Below are 17,143 nucleotides of genomic sequence, written 5' to 3' on the forward strand. Positions count from 1 at the left end.
GCAACTATTTACAAAGTGATGAGCCGCACCAAAGTACTTCAATTAAAATGACTTTATTGTTGATCACCAAAACTTCACCAGGGAAGTAACAACAAAGCAAGGAATGATACCCCGTGGTCTAAGGGTCAATAAGTTCCCCACATTTCAGGTGGAGGATGAGGAGTTCATAAGAGTCTGGAATGGGGTCTTATCGGACTGTTCATTAAAATTGATGGGAATGTTGATTGAGTTCAAATCCAAAATGTTAGTCACTGTATCTAGAGAGATTGATGTTTTGCAGATAGAACTAAATATACGTAGCAAAGAGTTAAAGTTTCAGAAATATGACACAATTTTACAGGCTACTATAGCAGAGTCCAAAGCACTGATTATGGCCATTAAACATGACAAGTACCTAAGGGATCTTAGTGATTATGAGAATAATAAAATTTATATTTGGAACCGTAAGCAAAGAACTAATTATAGAAAGGATAACGATCAAAAAAGATTTCCAAAAAACAAGAAGTCAGGTAAAAGATCAAACAAATTAGCACACAAGTCCAAAAAGGTAACCTTTAATGAAAGTGAGGCAGAGTCCTCGGGAGATTGCTCTACATCTGGAGAGGAAGAGAATATAGTACAGGAGAGGGCGTCTCATACAAACACAAACACAGAGAACTCTTTAACTCAATCAGCAACTACATCTACAGAAATTAGGGCTTCTCGGTATCAGGCATTAGAACAAGAGACAGACAGTGGGTTCCAAAGAGAACAAGATAGATCAGACATAGCGCAGGTTTTTTCCAAAGTCCCACAAGGGTTCGAAGGGGGGGGAAGCGATACAAAAGGGAAAGGGATTCTAAAAGAAGGTCCTTTACAGCAGCGACAACCCCCCAGGAGGGGTAGATCAAGAACGAAATACTGTTAGATTCGGTGATCAATCTTTCATCGCGTCCACTCAGTTGTATTGAAACAAAAGTTTTAAATTATGGCCTAAGTTTCGTGCCAGCTGATACTTTCAATCTGTTTCAAACACTGGTGGACGTAAATAAACTGATCAGGAATCTAACAGTTAAAAAGTATTTTGCACAAAAGAATATGGGTGATAATGATGATTTAAATATTGCTACAATTAATGTGACAAATAAATCTGGTAATATTGAAGCTTTTACGTTTCAGGAAGTGTGTGATTTAGAGGCATTAGAGAATTTAATTCTAGAAAACTCCAGTATGGAGCTATCCTCAGACAGAAATATGGTACAAAGTGGCCCAAGTCTTTCTTGTGTCTCTAAATTTTATCCCATACAAGTGAGAGGGAACATCTTGGAACAATTTCAAAAAAGAATAGAGAAAGATCTGACTGAACTAGCCTATGTGGTTAGAACGACCGCATATCAGAATTTAACCAGAGAAGAGGCAGCAGCTCTTAAAGAACTTAAGGGGGACAAGAATCGGGTCATAAGATCAGCAGATAAGGGTGGGTCGGTAGTTGTCATGGACAGGAGCTTCTTCATTCAGGAAGCAACACGACAGCTATCGGACCCATCACAGTATTTACAATTACTAAGTGACCCCACATTAAGGTTCAGTCGAGAACTATCACATCTAATTGATGATGGTAAGGAAGCAGGCTTTCTCGATGAAAAAACATGTAATTTCTTAATGGTTGACTCCCCTGTTATGCCGATCTTCAATTTCCTGCCAAAAGTTCACAAATCACTAACAGAAGTAAAGGGCCGTCCAATCATTAGCGGCATTGGCTCTCTCATTGAGCCAATGTCCCAGTGGTTGGACTCCATTTTGCAGCCAATGGTGTCAAATTTATTTAGTTATCTGAGAGACACCAAGCAACTTTTAATTGAACTTGAATCTATATCTTGGCAGGAGAATTTTAGTTGGTTATCTATAGATGTAACAGCATTGTACTCATCCATTCCTCATAAAAAAGGTCTGGAAGCGATATCATTCTGTTTAAAACGAATGACTACTTTTGATTCAAACTTTTGTCAGTACATTTTACGAGTAACCGAGTTTCTATTGACCCACAATTTTTTTCTGTTTGAGGGGGTCCACTACCTCCAGAGATGTGGGACAGCTATGGGGGCCAAGTTTGCCCCCTCCTATGCCAACCTCTTCATGGGGTGGTGGGAGCTGTCCCACATCTATGGATGTGGTGGGCCTTGGACAAATAGGATAAAATATTATAAGAGATATATAGATGACCTTTTGGTCATCTGGGAGGGCAATGAGAAAGAAGCCAGAGATTTCCTTATGTACCTAAATGACAACACTGTAGGAATCAAATTCACTTTTGAATACAATGCGAGCCAACTAAATTATCTGGACGTGACCCTTATGAGTAAGGGCAATAAGATATACACCAAGGTGTATAGGAAACCCATTTCTGGGAACACATTGCTCCATGCAAGAAGCAATCATCCCAGAAGGGTTTTCAGATCAGTCACAAAAGGGCAGTTTATACGTCTTAGACGAAACTGCACTACACAAGAGGAGTATGAAAAACAAGCTTCAGACCTGGAAAACCGCTTATGCCAGAGAGGATATAATAGAAAAGAGGTGTCCTTAATTAAGATGGACATAGCGAAGAAAGATAGGTCAGAGTTCCTAAAAACAGAAAAAACAACTAAACAAAAAACCTCAAAGGGTGTCACTTTCATCACAGGGTATAGTAACCAATACCATCGGATCTGCAACATCATACGGAAACATTTCCGTATGTTGTCAGCGGATGATGATCTTAAAGATATAGTCTCACAAGGGTGTAGATATGCCTTTAAAAGAGGGAAAACGTTAGGAAACATTCTGGCCCCGACACAGTTACATTCCATGAGACCAGACCATTCATCGTGGTTAAGATTTAAAGGAGTATACAAATGTAGCTACACGTCATGCATAGCATGCAGTTATCTCCAAAATGGAGAAGGCTTTTCGAGTACAGTAACAGGGGAGAGATTTAATCACTATTCCTGTCTTAACTGTAGAGCCACTTATGTGGTATATTTACTCACTTGTGTAGAATGTGGAGTCCAATACACAGGACTCACTTCTAGAGAGACACGAGATAGAATCCGTGAACATGTGAATAATATTAAGGCAGGTAAACTGACCACTCCGTTGATACAGCATTTCAATCTGAAACATAACAAAAAAGCTGACACTTTAAGGTGGACCATCATTGAAAAAGTCACTTGTAAAACTAGGGGTGGGGACAAGGACAAGCTCTTGTCCAAAAGGGAAGCGTTCTGGATACACAGGCTAAGAACCAGAATACCATTAGGTTTAAATTCAGAGTTTGATATCATCAATTTCTGGGAATAGTTCTTGGTCAGTGTACTCAGGATGACCCAAGTGAAATGGATAAGATTTATCTGCATATTTATATATTATATATTAAATATATGCTTATTCAATGCCAATCAGCGTTTAAACATAGAGCAATAGTAACACCTCAAACTATTCCCACTTCCTACTACAGCAATTTTAAGGTAGTCATATACACAAGTAAGTAGTAAAGATTATTATATAACAGAATGTTATAAAAATAATGACTCAATAAATTTTGTTGAGAAATTTGATTCTAGAAATATAGGAATCATATTCTAGCATTAGAAAAGCTTTTTCTGTTATGAAACGAATTAAAAATTTAGAATAATCAGAGTATACTAATGTATTATAATGTTTTGATTTTTAGTTTATCGAAGCCTGCAATGATGTGATGTTTTGTACAAATTTTGTAACAAGTTAACAGTATGTAACAATTGTTTCTATTTAGAACCGATGTATATGAAACTGGAATAAATAGGTGTGTTTAGGATAACGCCCAGGATAAATGTTTTTATCCAATCACAATTGTGCACTAGGTATTTAAAGGTAGTTAAGATTAAGAGCTTTATGCTACGACTACGGCCCTATCGGCTGAAACGCGTCAGCAATAGCTCTTTGGGTGTTATCCACACACACCACCAAGCCCCCTACTTTGTTGTTACTTCCCTGGTGAAGTTTTGGTGATCAACAATAAAGTCATTTTAATTGAAGTACTTTGGTGCGGCTCATCACTTTGTAAATAGCTACTTGAGAAACGGAGCAAGCACATTGACACTTCCATATCCGCAAGGTAATCAAGCCAACACCTGTGGTTGATCCAACGGCGAGAGGATCCAGAAGCCGCGAACAAACAGAATCGGTGACGTCACACGCCAAGTCACCGTAGTTTCCCGCAAACGGAGTAACGGCCCAGGAGGAGAGCAGTGTCGAAACCGGAGGCATATGAAGGGACACTGATTGAGCAAACCTACGGCCTAAAGTTTTTCGGATTATGAATGCACGCTCTCTGTGGACGGGCGAGTCTCCTTTACAGTTGCGGTACCTGGCAGAGATCCTCGAGTGGGTGAGTCTTTAACCAATACCACCTGTTCCGGCTAATATCTGAAGGAACAGAAGTTAATTTAACGTTTATTTAACATAAAGACTGTACAGTTGATCAGGTGCTCACATGAATATTGACTTTTTACATAGTTGGGCAAATCAAATTAGTATAGCCTGAAATAAAAGGTTTATAGCAGGGTCTATCGCAGGAGCTCTGCACAAACACGTCTGCCCTGTTCAGCTGCTGACTCTGCCCCCACTAGGGGTTAATAACTTTAGTATAGTGACGTTGGGGACGGCAGATTACGGGTTAATAAGTGTAGGTAGGTTGCGGCGACATTGGGGGTGGCAGATTAGGGGTTAATAAATATAATGTAGGGTTCGGCGATGTTGGGGGCAGCAGATTAGAGGTTCATAAGTATAATGTAGGTGGCGGCGGTGTCCGGAGCGGCAGATTAGAGGTTAATAATATAATGTAGGTGTCGGCGATGTTGGGGGCGGCAGATTAGGGGTTAATAAGTGTAAGATTAGGGGTGTTCAGACTTGGGGTTAATGTTAGGGTGTTAGGTGTAGACATAAAAAGTATTTCCCCATAGGAATCAATGGGGCTGCGTTAAGAACGTTACGCTGCTTTTTTTGCAGGTGTTAGTTTTGTTTTTCTGCCGGCTCTCCCCCATTGATTCCTATGGGGAAATCGTGCACGAGCACATTTTACCAGCTTACCGCTAACGTAAGCAGCGCTGGTATTGAGATGAGATGTGGAGCTAAATTTTGCTCTACGCTCACTTTTTTGCGGCTAATACCAGCGTTACTGTAGGTGAGAGGTAAGGAAAAACTGCTCTTTAGCAATGCACAGCCTTAGCCGTAATCTAGGCGTTGATAATTCCTATTTAAAACTAAATACTTACCTGTAAAATAAACCCTAAGAAAGCTATAATATAACTAATAGTTACATTGTAGCTAGCTTAGAGTTTATTTTTATTTTACAGGCAAGTTTGTATTTATTTTAACTAGGTACAATAGCTATTAAATAGTTATTAACTATTTACTAACTACCTAGCTAAAATAAATACAAATTTACCTGTAAAATAAAACCTAACCTGTCTTACACTAACACCTAACCTAAGCCTACAATTAAATAAATTCCCTAAATTAAATACAATTTACTAAATTCAATACAACTAGCTAAATTACAAAAAAAAACAAATTACAAGATCTTTAAACTAATTACACCTAATCTAATAGCCCTATCAAAATAAAAAAGCCCCCCCAAAATAAAAAAAACCCTAGCCTAAACTAAACTACCAATAGCCCTTAAAAGGGCCTTTTGCTGGGCATTGCCCCAAAGAAATCAGCTCTTTTACCTGTCAAAAAAATACAAACAACCCCCCAACAGTAAAACCCCCACCCACACAACCAACCTCCCAAATAAAAGCCCGGTGGGCTGGCAGAGGCTGGGCTGGGGCAGCTGCAGAAGTTTGTGTGGAGAGCAGGAAGCACTGCAGCAAAGTTGTGATTAACTTGTGAGGGAGCGCGCCATAGTCAGGAGGGAGCCGGCCTGCAGAGCTCAAGTGGGTTAGTAGCAGCGTGTTAGGGATTGGTGGGGAGTCGAGATCGGCTGCTGTGTTGCCTGCATTTCATTTATGCAGCAGAAGTTTTATATGTGCGGTGATCCACCTTAAGAGTCCACCTTAAGAGAAAGCAGGAGGCAGTGACAAGGGAAGGGAGGGGTTTAGAGTGAATGCTGATTCCACTTCCGTGTTCATGAGAGAGCAATTCAGGTCAGATCTGCTGCTGGGGATAGGAATGTACTTTGTGAAAAAATCATTCAAGTCACTCTGCTCACTTGCAATACTCAGCTCCGGAGCTGCACAGACCCAAGAGAAGCAGCAAAGCAGTGAGTTTATTTTCTGCACAAATAATATGCTGCTTAATTTGGCTGCACTTGCATCTATGTTTGCTTAAATATGAAATCCCACATTCCTTTACTCAAGGATTAACCTCTTGACTGCTAGAGATACAAGAATATATAATATACATTAAAATGTTTTTAAAAATAAACATCTATGAAACTTGTTATTGCATATTTTTAATGTTTGAAGAAGCTAATAATTTTTTTAATTAAATCCATGACACCAGTAATCAGTTTGTCAAGGCATTTAGGGTAAAAATGTAATATGAGCTTTAGTTACAGTCCTATCCCTTAAATAGACATTCTGATGTTATAATTGCATGCCCTAATTGCCAGACATCAACCAGTACACTTACTGGCAGCTGGTTCAATGTGACAGAGAGGGGCTCTATTCTAATAGTTTCTAAGGATCAGTCTTCATTAGCCACTCAGGTACCAACCTGTGTAGGGTGATGTAGGTCAAGTGTGGGTATATGGGCACGTGTATACTTGCTCACAATTCTGAAAGGGATTGGTGTCCTTATATGTATTGCAGATCATGATTATGCACTGTGACTGTAAAGTAGCCTAGCCATCCAGTTTCTATCACAGCAAATCCCATATCAGAGTTGCAGCTAGTGGCTTCACATTGTGCTGCTGTCCTACTGCCAATGCTTTGCTGTCTTTGATAAAACCAGGGGGCATAGTTAGCTGGGCAGGAGGGGGTGTGGCTGGGCCGGTCTATACAAATTTCCAGGGCTGTTCTGGTTTCCCAGTACGGCCCTGCTATTCTACCTAGTTAAAATAAATACAAAGTTGCCTGTAAAATAAAAATAAACCCTAAGCTAGCGACAATGTAACTATTAGTTATATTGTAGCTAGCTTATGGTTTATTTTACAAGTAAGTATTTAGTTTTAAATAGGAATTATTTAGTTATTAATAGTAAGTTTTATTTAGATTTATTTTAATTATATTTAAGTTAGGGGGGTTAGGGTTAGACTTAGGGTTAGGGGTTAATAACTTAGAATAGTGGCGGCGACATTGGGGGTGGCAGATTAGGGGTTAATAAATGTAGGTAGGTGGCGGCAATGTTAGGGGCAGCAGATTAGGGGTTAAAAATATTTTACTAGTGTTTGCGAGGCGGGAGTGCGGCGGTATAGGGGTTAATATGTTTATTCTAGTGGCGGCGATGTCCGGAGCAGCAGATTAGGGGTTAATCATTTTATTGTTTGTGATGCGGGAGGGCTTCAGTTTAGGGGTTAATAGGTAGTTTATGGGTGTTAGTGTACTTTTTAGCACTTTAGTTATGAGTTTTATGCTACGGCTTTGTAGTATAAAACTCATAACTACTGACTTTAGAATGCGTTACGAATCTTGCGGGATAGGCTGTACTGCTCACTTTTTGGTCTAAAAAAAAAAGCTTGTAATACTGGTGCAATGGAAGTCCCATTGAAAAAAGACTATATGCAAATTGCGTTAGTTGATTTGCGGTAAGGCAAAAAAAGTGTGTGGGACAGCTGTACCTACAAGACTTGTAATAGCAGCGGTAGTAAAAAAGCAGTGTTATGAGGCTTAACGCTGCTTTTCTACTCATAACGCAAGACTCGTAATCCAACCGATAGAAAATTAGTAAATCTATTAACAACAATATAAACCTAATACTTCGGTATAACATGAATCTATGTGATAATACTGTAGAGAAATGTATTCACATTTCATGCTATAATATATAGACAACATTTAAAACTGAATAGGCCAATAGGGCACAATTTGTCACTGCACATAGGTGCGGTCTCTCCAATGCTCTCTGTCTACCTCCCAGCATCCCCAGACTACCGGTCTATCTGCACAAAGACCCAACCAGCCCCCTATCTACCCCCAAACAAAGCTGCATCTTTATTTCTCAACCTGCATAGCTAGCATTCCCAAATAGCATTGACAGTTTCCTGCTCTGTACACACTCCACAGTAAAGCATGACATGGGAACAGCACAAGTATCTCTGGGTGGCCTCTGATCACTTTAAGAACAGTCTTTGTCTTCTTAGAGCTCCACCTTCCTCAGACACTCTGCTTCAATACCAAAGTCCATTTGCAGTAGGGGTGCTTTGCAAGTGTCCATTTGCAGGTACATGCTGAAAGTACGATGATATGTTCATGGGGTAGACAAGGAAAGCAGGTGGATCCTCATAGCAAGCAGACACTCGTGTCAGAAGTAGTCTAAGAAGGAAACAAAACAGCACAAGATGAGCACCTACCCCAATACAATCACAATTATGTCCAACAAAACTTCTTTCACCTTTTTGTAAGCATCACCATTCCTTTAATAGCTTAACTTATCCTATGTCATTTAAAACCAGGAAAACATTGTGGATATATAATACAAACTAAATACATTGATTATACTTTTACAAAGAATAACTCACAGCTTTTCTATACAATTTAAATGATACCTTAAACATGAATACTAAGCAATTAAAGACTGCTAGACTTCATCAAGAGGCTGTATGGCTATGCTAAGTTTACTTGCATTCAATCTTCAATCTTTTGGCGAGTGCACTATGGAATATTATCTGTACAGATTTACCTAAATATAAAAACTCAAAAATAATTTAGTTAGTGTTTTACTTACTGGATACAGCTTCATGATCTCATCCTGCAAATACAAATATTCGGCTAGATTATGAATTTTGTCGGTAATGGTGTGCGGTGCTAACGAGCAGTTTCTGCTCACCGCTTACCTACAGACAACGCTGGTAATACTTTTTTTTTAAACCCGGCGTTAGCCGCAGAAAAGTGAGCGAAGAGCAAAATTTTGCTCCACATCTCACCTCAATACCAGGGCTGCTTACGGTAGTGGTGAGCTGGCAAAACGTGCTTGTGCACGATTTCCCCATAGGAATCAATGGGGGAGAGCCGGCTGAAAAAAAACCTAACACCTGCAAAAAAGCAGCGTTCGGCTCTTAACGCAGCCCCATTGATTCCTATGGGGAAAGAAAATTTACGTTTACACCTAACACCCTAACATGAACCCCGAGTCTAAACACCCCTAATCTTACACTTATTAACGCCTAATCTGCCGCCCCGACATCGGTGACACCTGCATTATATTATTAACCCCTAATCTGCCGCACCGGACACCGCCGCCACCTACATTATATTTATTAACCTCTAATCTGCCGCCCCCAATGTCGCCGCAACCTAACTACACTTATTAACCCCTAGTCTGCCGCCCACAACGTCGCCGCCACTATAATAAAGTTATTAACCCCTAAACCGCCATACTCCTGCATCGCAAACACTAGTTAAATTTTATTAACCCCTAATCTGCCGTCCCTAACATCGCCGCCACCTACCTACATTTATTAACCTCTAATCTGCCGCCACCAATGTCGCCGCCACTATATTAAATGTATTAACCCCTAAATCTAACCCTAACCCCCTCCTAATTTAAATATAATTTAAATAAATCTAAATAAAATTACTACAATTAACTAAATAATTCCTATTTAAAACTAAATACCTATAAAATAAACCCTAAGCTAGCTACAATATAACTAATAGTTACATTGTATCTATCTTAGGTTTTATTTTTATTTTACAGGCAAATTTGTATTTATTTTAACTAGGTACAATAGTTATTAAATAGTTATTAACTATTTAATAGCTACCTAGCTAAAATAAATACAAAAGTACCTGTAAAATAAAACCTAACCTAAGTTACAATTACACCTAACACTACACTATAATTAAATTAATTCCCTACATTAAATTAAATTAATTACAATTAAATAAACTAAAGTACAAAAAACAAACAAACACTAAATTACAGAAAATATTAAAATAATTACAAGTTTTTTAAACTAATAAAACCTAATCTAATCCCCCTAACAAAATAAAAAAGCCCCCCAAAATAATAAAAAGCCCTACCCTACACTAAATTACAAATAGCCCTTAAAAGTGCCTTTTGCAGGGCATTGCCCCAACGTAATCAGCTCTTTTACCTGTAAAACAAAAAACAATACCCCCCCAACATTAAAACCCACCACCCACACAACCAACCCTACTCTAAAACCCACCTAATCCCCCCTTAATAAAACCTAACACTAACCCCCTGAAGATCACCCTACCTTGAGACGTCTTCACCCAACCAGGCTGAAGTGGTCCTTCAGACGGGCAGAAGTCTTCATCCAAGCCGGGAAGAAGTGGTCCTCCAGACGGGCAGAAGTCTTCATCCAGATGGCATCTTCAATCTTCATCCATCCGGAGCGGAGCGGGTCCATCTTCAAGACATCCGACGCAGAGCATCCTCTTCTGTCTTCATCCGACAACTAAATGACGGTACCTTTAAGTGACATCATCCAAGATGGCGTCCCTTCAATTCTGATTGGCTGATAGAATTAAGGTAGAAAAAATCCTATTGGCTGATCCATAGGGATGGCAGATTATGGGTTAATAAAATTTAACTAGTGTTTGCGATGCGGGAGTACGGCGGTTTAGGGGTTAATACATTTATTATAGTGGCGGCGATCTCCGGTTCGGCAGATTAGGAGTTAAACATTTTCTTATAGTGTTTGCAATGTGGGGGGGGCCTCGGTTTAGGGGTTAATGTGTAGTTTATGGGTGTTAGTGTACGTTTTAGCACTTTAGTTAAGAGTTTTATGTTACGACGTTAGCCCATAAAACTCTTAACTACTGAATTTTTTATTTTTTTTTATAATTTTTTTATAGAGGTTTTGCGATACAAACATCAGACAATGAATGCCTTATAAGGTCAGAAACAAACATATCAATATATAAGAAACAGTAACATTTGTAAGACAATGGATAAATATAACCATATACAGTAATAGCAAGGCTTCTCAAACCTCTATTTTATAATATTTTTAGCTTAATGGGCAGACTAATTGGCAGGTCACTTGTGGACCATTTTAGATGCGTTAATTGAATCGTATATGATAGTCAAAAGAATAGCCACTTTTGGGCTTTATAGTATTTGGAGGGAAACAGCGGGTAAGCACCGCTTGGAGTATGGAGGGAGGGGAGGCGGAGGTTTCTGATATGATACTAGGCTATGTTGCATACTTAAGTAACATAATACGTTGAGCTCTAAGGAGTGATATTGGCGCTTCAAATGAAAAGACACCTAGACCACAATGATTAAGCCTTTGGGAGCATAGGTGGGGGGTAGGGAGTCATATTGAAGTGGTCAGTGAGCTAGATAGTTATTATGATGAACATCCATGGGTCATGTAGTACTATGAAGTAATATAGTTTGCACTATGGACCCCCTACATATAAAACTGGAACTCAGTAGACCATAGTATCATAGTAGTTTATCCCCCGATCCTAGACTATTATTGTATCTTATAGCTTATATTTTGGGAACCCTATTCATCCAAGACAATATATTAATTAGAGAGGAAATGAATGCTATGTCTTATAATGCTAGGCCCTTGAAAAGGTATAGTGTTGGCTATCAAGTTGTAGGTATACCCTGGGAGCTACTAGAAACCCCACAATTGGGGAGTACAGTAGAGGCTGTATGACATACTAGATGTAGTATAGCATTAAATAGCAGGAAATATGGGTACTAAATACATGAATAGAATATACCTTGGTTTACTATGTGGGAATACATTAATGAGGCGTACAGAGGGTACATATCATAACCGTACGTAACAATTTGGCCATTAAAAAGAGTTTTTTCACCCTTATCCCTATGTATTTGTGCTGTATCTTTCTGTATTTTGTTTGTTCTGTTATTATTTCACACCTACCCCTACCCAGCTAACCAGCCCGCCCTCCTTCCTGCTGTATTTAATGGTGATCAGTCACTGCACCACTAAAGTAAGTTTTCTCTCCTTTATCCCTATGTATTTGTGCTGTATCTTTCTGTATTTTGTTTGCTCTGTTATTATTTCACACCTACCCCCTACCCAGCTAACCAGCCCGCCAACCTTCCTGCTGTATTTAATGGTGATCGCTGCACCACTAAAGTAACTTTTCTCTCCCTTATCCCTATGTATTGTGCTGTATCTTTCTGTATTTTGTTTGCTCTGTTATTATTTCACACCTACCCCCTACCCAGCTAACCAGCCCGCCCACCTTCCTGCTGTATTTAATGGTGATCGCTGCACTACTAAAGTAAGTTTTCTCTCCCTTATCCCTATGTATTTGGGCTGTATCTTTCTGTATTTTGTTTGCTCTGTTATTATTTCACACCTACCCAGCTAGCCCGCCCACCTTCCTGCTGTATTTAATGGTGATCGCTGCACCACTAAAGTAAGTTTTCTCTCCTTTATACCTATGTATTTGTGCTGTATCTTTCTGTATTTTGTTTGCTCTGTTATTATTTCACATCTACCCCCTACCCAGCTAACCAGCCCGCCCACCTTCCTGCTGTATTTAATGGTGATCGCTGCACCACTAAAGTAACTTTTCTCTCCCTTATCCCTATGTATTTGTGCTGTATCTTTCTGTATTTTGTTTGCTCTGTTATTATTTCACACCTACCCCCTACCCAGCTAACCAGCCCGCCCACCTTCCTGCTGTATTTAATGGTGATCGCTGCACCACTAAAGTAAGTTTTCTCTCCCTTATCCCTATGTATTTGGGCTGTATCTTTCTGTATTTTGTTTGCTCTGTTATTATTTCACACCTACCCAGCTAGCCCGCCCACCTTCCTGCTGTATTTAATGGTGATCGCTGCACCACTAAAGTAAGTTTTCTCTCCTTTATACCTATGTATTTGTGCTGTATCTTTCTGTATTTTGTTTGCTCTGTTATTATTTCACATCTACCCCCTACCCAGCTAACCAGCCCGCCCACCTTCCCGCTGTATTTAATGGTGATCGCTGTGCAAGCCCGTCTGCGCCCGTCCATGCCCCGACTGCACCCAACGCCACGAACCTTGGCTCCAGAAACTGCCGCCACTACAATGCCAGCACCCTCCATGCATTCAACACTGGTAGATTGTCCGTCTGCCACCACGCATCCCTGACCAACGCCTTCAGACCTTTCACCTGCCGCAACTGCTCCTTCCCCTCCCTCCGGACCACAACCAAACCAACTAACCCACCCAAAAACAACCGCAATTACCTCAACTGCATCCTCCTCAACACCCGCTCCATCCACAAGCACGCCCTTGAAATCTGGAACCTGATAGACTCCACCTCACCTGACGTCGCCTTCCTCACTGAGACCTGGCTAAACCCTGCATTAGGGCCAGACATCGCCACTGCAATACCCGATGGCTATAAGATCTGCCACAAAGACCGCAGCAACCGACCAGGAGGAGGCATTGCCATTATCCACAAACACACCATCCAAGTCACAACCAGCTCCGACGACCACTCACCAGGCCTAGAACACCTACTCTTCAAGATCCAGGTCAACAACAACACCACACTCCGTGGCACCCTCATCTACAGACCTCCTGGACCTCATCCCGCCTTCTGCGACTCCATCACTGACCACATCGCACCCCATGCCCTCACCTCAACGGACTACATCCTCCTCTGTGACCTCAACTTCCATCTTGACAACCCCAACGATCACAACACCTTCACCCTCCTGGAAAACCTCGGAACTATTGGATTAAAGCAACTCGTAAACTACGCATCCCACACAGCCGGCCATACCCTCGACCCGATCTTCTCCTCAGGCAACCACATCTCAGTCTATCACATCACTGAACTCCTCTGGACTGACCACCACTGCATACACTTCTCCTTCAACAAACCCACCACCCACCTCCAACAGTACCACCCACCCTGCAGAAACTGGAACAACATCAACCAAGACCAACTACACCACACCCTAAACAAATCCTCCCCACCTACCTCTACAGATGCCAACCTCCTCCGCCTGCAAACCTCCAGCACTGGATTACAGACTGTTCCAACACCCCTCGCCCCCCTCAAAAAACCATCTGGCCGCCAAACCACCAACAAAGCTAGCTGGTTCACCCCGGCCCTCCAGGACTCCAAACGCCACTGCAGACGACTGGAAAGAACCTGGAGATCCAGCAAGACCCTTCTGGATAAAGCTGCCTTTAAGGAAGCAATCACCACCCACCACCACCTCATAAAAACCGCCAAAAAAAAACAGCCCATCCAAGACAGAAATCAACTCTATGCACAAAACAGCAAGGAGTTGTTCTCAGTCATCAAGGAATTCTCTAAATCCAACAGCGACACCACCAACATTTCACCCTCCCAGGACCTCTGCAATACCCTCGCTGCACACTTCCACCATAAGATCCTCGACATCTATGACAGTTTCACGCCTCATAACTCAACCTCCACCACCCACTCCCCTACACCAGACACCCCTCCCAAATTCGCCACCCCTCACCACACAAGGATTATTTGGAGCCCCGTCACCACAGATGACACCCTCAGAATCATGAAATCCATCCACTCAGGTGCTCACAGGCAGGACCCAGAAAGTCAGACTCCCGCCTTTCTCCTCCAAACCCACACCAGTCAACTGCGGTGTACCGCAAGGCTCTTCGCTGAGCCCCACCCTCTTCAACATCTACATGGCCCCTCTTGCCGCCATCGTCTGCCGCCATGACCTCAACATCGTCTCCTATGCCGACGACACCCAGTTAATCATCTCACTCACCCGAGATCCCACCACCGCCAATAAGAACGTCCACGAAGGCCTGACAGCAGTCACCGCCTGGATGAAGGACAACCGGCTCAAACTGAACACAGACAAAACCGAAGTCCTCCTCCTCTGACCCAATAAATCCGCATTGGGGACAACTCCTGGTGGCCCCACAGCCCTCGGTCACCCTCCAACTCCAACCGACCCATGCACGAAAATCTAGGCTTCTTCCTGGACTCCTCACTCTCCATGGATCGACAAATCAATGCCATCACCTAAAACATGCTTCCACATTCTCTCACCTGCTACGAAAAATCTTCAAGTGGATCCCTACCGAAACCAAGAAAAACAGTCACCCCACGCCCTCGTCCAGCAGCCAGTTAGACTACGGCAACGCACTCTATACCGGCCTCCACCATCAAACTCCAAAAGAGACTCCAAACGTATCCAGAATGCCCTCAGCCAGACTCATCCTTGACATCCCCCTCCAATGCCACATCACCAAACACCTAAGGAACCTTCACTGGCTCCCCATCAATAAGAGAATCACCTTAAAAACTCCTTACCCCACGAGTTCAAGGCCCCTACACAAAATCGGACCTGAAAACCTCAACCACCGTGTAAATTTCTACACCCCCGGCCAGACAACTCCAATCGGCCCAACCAAGCACTCGCAGTCATTCCCCGCATCAGCAAATCCACAGCGGTTGGAAGATCATTCTCCCACATGGCGGGGCAAAGACATGGAACACCCCCTCCCGCTTCACTGCAGACAATCCACCTCCCTTTACAAAGTTCAGAAAGGACCTCAAAACCCTGGCTCTTCGACTGAATGCCCATCTCCTCCTCACTCCCCCCCCTTTTCTCCTATCCCCTATCCCCTTTCCCTTAGCCGCCTTAAGACCCTCACCGGGTGATTAGTTTGCGCTCTATAAGTAGCCAATAGACAGCATAGATATGCTGATTATTAGAAAAACCTATATATATTTCGTATGGGGTATAGTTAGTGAAAAGCCTAAATCCTATATAGGGTTAATATGGTAATATCTTACAAACAATATATTCACCAATGGATGAATACACTGGGCCGGAAACAGGCAATATTTCAGGTGAGTACTATAATGTTAAAGTAAACGTGTCTTAATTAAAACAGTGATCACCTCTAGGAGATGGGGACAAGATAACACGCTGAACAAAGTGAAGTATCAGGTCAGCTCAAACTTATAAAGTTACTAATAATAGTTGCCTATGTAGCAAACTATAATATTAGCAAATAACAGTGTTAGTATATGAAAATAATGTAGATATATGAACGATATCAATAACACATATTCATTCTATTAAATTAATAAATTTCCTTCAAGATATCAGAGGGATATGGGAGGATAGAGTTAAAGCGATCAAAGGAGTGAGATCAAGAGTTCACCTTAGAATAAATGTGTTACCTACTTAACATGGATTGCTTCGTACCAAACTTTGAGCAGAGAGGATCTAGAGTACAGATTTTACTGTAGAATAAACACGAAGATTAAAGGGACATGACAGAAATGGGTACCCCTGGGCCTCTGGCATTAGTAAACTCAATTAAACATATAAGAAAGAGTATACACTTAGTGATCTGCAGGGCTAGTTCTACATATTATACTCATAAGTATGTGAAATAGGAAGGGGATCTATAGGGTTACATAAACAACAAATGATATATGACTACATATCAGAGTGCGTACAAGTTAGGTGAGTTGCTGAGTGTGTATGCTATGCTGAGAGGTAAGTATATTCTTCAATATCTCATAGTATATTAAGCACCATACCATAAGTACAATAGAATATATCCAACAGAGGAGATCTTATAACCTTGTATACCTGCAATTATGAATTTTGTCTTGGCCATAATGTCATCTCTAGATAATTTGCTGCTTGTAAAGTTATCAAAGAGGGAACTATATTACCTAAATTAGTATGAGGACAGTGATAAACTAAAAAGAATGGAGCATACTGTAGGGAGATAAAAGATAACTGGCATGATCCAGCAGATTAGACTTGATATAAGTAAATACTATTATAGCCCCATAAAAACGTGTTCCCTAATTTAATCATAAAAATTCAACTTATAATTTATAAAGCAATAATTTGGAGCTGTTAGTAATGTTCCAAAATTATATGTCAGGACTAGCTAGCTAATGGGCATAGAAGTGCCCTAAAAACCATGAGAGGGGTGTGTATGTCTATAATGTCTAAGCTATCCCATCTAAATATCTTAGTAAAAAAAATTG

At 41.2% G+C, this 17,143-nt stretch overlaps 1 protein-coding gene across 3 annotated transcripts in view; it reads left to right on the forward strand.

Annotated features, from left to right (window-relative positions):
- Positions 1 to 6,130: 6,130 nt before the first annotated feature.
- Positions 6,131 to 17,143, forward strand: part of LOC128656711 (amine sulfotransferase) — a 130,259-nt gene continuing 119,246 nt past the window's right edge. The window contains exon 1 of one of the 3 annotated variants that reach the window (XM_053710815.1): positions 6,131 to 6,262. The gene's annotated coding sequence lies outside the window, so the exon portion shown is untranslated. The remainder of the gene's footprint in view (positions 6,263 to 17,143) is intronic. The other 2 variants (XM_053710814.1, XM_053710816.1) reach the window with 2 other exon arrangements.

This window comes from Bombina bombina, chromosome 4, assembly GCF_027579735.1.
Source record: "Bombina bombina isolate aBomBom1 chromosome 4, aBomBom1.pri, whole genome shotgun sequence".
NCBI classification, from domain to species: Eukaryota; Metazoa; Chordata; class Amphibia; order Anura; family Bombinatoridae; genus Bombina; species Bombina bombina.